The following is a 3122-nucleotide window of genomic DNA, read 5'->3' as shown; positions in this document are numbered from 1 at the left end:
ATTAAACTACAAAAAAAATTAAATAACCCCGCTGATAACATTCACACACACACACACACACACACACACACACACACACACACACACACACACACACACACACACACACACACCAAACTCAACATGGCAGCGGGCAGTTCACCTCTTCATCTATATAATAATTTTGGCAAGTCCCTCCTCTCACCCCTTCACCCCTTCGTCACATCCGCCACGCCCTCCCACGCCCTCAAACCGCCCCTTCCCTCCCCTTCCCTCCCTCCCCTTCATCCCTCGCGTTACCTAAACCTATAACCGAACTCGGGAACAGAAAATACTCATTAGCTAAACAAACTTGATGTGAGGTCGAGGGAGAGGAGGAGGAAGAGGAGGAGGAAGGGGGGATGGAGGAGAAGGGAAGCAAAACTAGGGGAAGCGAAGGAAAAAGTCTGAGCTATGATAAAGGGGAAGTGTCCTCCATTAAGGCGAGATTGGCAGCGATTGGCAGCAGGATTCTCGGCCTTAGAGGTGCGTGTGGATTGGCGCTTTTTTCCCCCGTAACCACCCGCCTTGAGAGTATCGAAACAAGGCTGGATTAGGTGGAGGATTTCACGTGGACCGATTCAGGGGAGACTTAAGCATCGTCTTGACTTTGATGGAAACACCAGACTTCGGTCCCTCAGTTTCCTCCCACCTAACCCTTCCTCTCCTTTCTTCTTCATTTTCTCGCCTCTCCTTTCCTCTCCTCTCACTTTTCTTTCTATCTTTTTTCTTTTCTCTTCTTTCCTCCCACCTAATCCTTCATTTTTTCTGCCTTTCCTCTTTTCTTTTTTTCATCCCACCTACCGTTTTCTTAGTTTTCTTCCGCCTTCCTTCCCCTTCCTTGTCCTTCGTTTTCTTTTTTATCCTTTTCTTTCCTCTTATGTACTACTCAATTTATTTCTTGAGCATCTCTTTTCCTTGCTTTTTCTTTCCTTTCCTCTTCCTCTTCTTTTTTTCCTTTCCTTCTCCTCCCTTTTTCTGCCATTTTCTCCTTTATTTCTTTCTTCCTTCCTTACCCTTTCTTTCATTCTCTATCTTTTCATCACTTTATCCGCTCTTCCTTTTCTTTAACCCCCTTCTTGTCCCTTTTCTCTTAACCCTCCTCCCTCCTCCCTTTCTCTCTCTCAGCGCTTTATTCCTTCCTCCCTTTCTCTCTCCCTTTCTCCCCTCCTTCCTCTTCCCTTTCCTCCCCCTCTGGCTTCCCTCCATCACTCCCTCCCATTACCTACTTACATCCTCCCCCCCTATCACTTACCCTCCCTCACTTACCTCCCTTTCTCCCTTCCCTCCGGCGTCCCCTTGCCCCCTGGGGATACAGAATTAAGGGGCAGAGAAACAAAGGGGGTTTATGACAAAATTAGACCCTGGACCCTATTGGCCATTACTGAACAAACTAATGTTGAAATGCTGCCAGATTTTCATTTTTTTCTTCACTTTTTTTATCATTTGCTCGAGTGAAATGTGTGATGGTGGAAGCACCTTTTTTCTTTTTTTCTTTTTTTAGTAAAATGAAGGAAAAAAAAGGAGAATTTGTGTCTGAACGTTTAGTTTATGTGGTTTTGTGTTGTTTGTTGTGTTGTTGTTGTTGTTGTTGTTGTTGTTTGTTGTTGTTTTCTGGTCAAAGATGGAATGACAAGAATGAAAAGTTTATATATCGAAGATCATTTTTTTTTTAGTATGAATTAAAAAATGTATAATTTGTCAAAAAAAAAGTTCAGTTTACGTGTCCTTGTGTTTATTTATTTATTTTTTCTTATCAAAGCCGAAAACAAAAAGGAATGAAAAAGAAATGTATATGACAAAAGTTAATGAAAATAAATAAACCAACATATTCAGTTACGTCTGCGAATCTGCTCATTTTTCTAAGCAACGACAAAAAAAAAACTAGAAACAAAAAAAAATGAAAACAATAAACTTAAAAAAAAAGAAACACTTCACTACATTTTCTTCCCCATCTTCCTCCTCCTTGTCCTCCTCCTCCTCGTGAATAATTGTAAACAAACTCGCACTCTCTCCGCATCTATGGTGAGTAAATAAAACACATCATCGGTCTGGGAAAAAAAAAACGCTCACATACAATCCTCTGTGGGAAGACCAAACACGTTCTTCGATCCTTTTAAACGCGATCCAGTTCCCTCCGCGGCTGTTCTGGGAATCCGGGAAGCATAACAAAACAAAAGAAGAGAGAGATCAAACACACACCCGACCCTCTTTATGATCCTGCTGGCAAGACACGCCCGCGACTCACCTCCTTCACGCCCAAGCCTCCAGCCGCTCTCTCTCTCTCTTTTTCTCTCTCTGGAAGCTTAATCCTATCACTTTCCCAGAGAGAGAGAGAGAGAAGGGGGGAGATAGAGAGAGATTGATAGACTAACAGGTAAAACAAGAGACTACGTTCTGTGTCTCCCCTTTCGTTTCCCTCCATTCCTCCCCACCTCTCCCTCTCTCCCGTGTAGGGTAACCACACCCCGGTTTCATCAGGTCAAAGGATTACAATCAATAATGGAAATCAATACGAGACGAAGGGAACATAATGCTATACGAGGGACTGTGAGCGTTAATTATGTGGGAAATGGACTGAACCTTCCCTATACTGAGACCTTACGCCCTTCTGTCCCTCAGCGAGTAATGGTAGAGGTGGATTTTGACTGTTTTAAATGTCTCGGGGCCTTGTGTCTTCTACTTTCATTATATATGGTTGCCTGAGTGATTGGAGATTTGCAAGGCTGTTTATGCTGTTGTGGTGATGTTTAACGAGTATAACGTGTTAGTAGAGGAAGTTACTTGGGTTTTCAATGTTTTTTTCCGGATGTTAATGATGTTTCGGTAAGTATCACACGCTGAAAAGGGTTATTAAGGTTTTCACAAGGTTTTATTAAGCTAGTGACGATAAAACAAGGATTAAGTTTGGATAAGATTGCTGGTGATTTCCAAGGGATGTTTTCGTTATTCTAGTGAGTTTAACAAGGATTCAGCATTACCAGGGAAGAAAAACACCCATAAGAAATTGACTAATGATCTCTGTGGCCTTTCAAATAGTCACGCTGAAAGACCAGAATGTATAACCTAACCCTCAGTTTTACAGCTGTGTATAGCGAATGTGC

Source organism: Scylla paramamosain, chromosome 46 (genome assembly GCF_035594125.1).
Source record: "Scylla paramamosain isolate STU-SP2022 chromosome 46, ASM3559412v1, whole genome shotgun sequence".
In the NCBI taxonomy this organism is placed as follows: domain Eukaryota; kingdom Metazoa; phylum Arthropoda; class Malacostraca; order Decapoda; family Portunidae; genus Scylla; species Scylla paramamosain.
Note: the sequence above shows the minus strand (reverse complement) of the source record.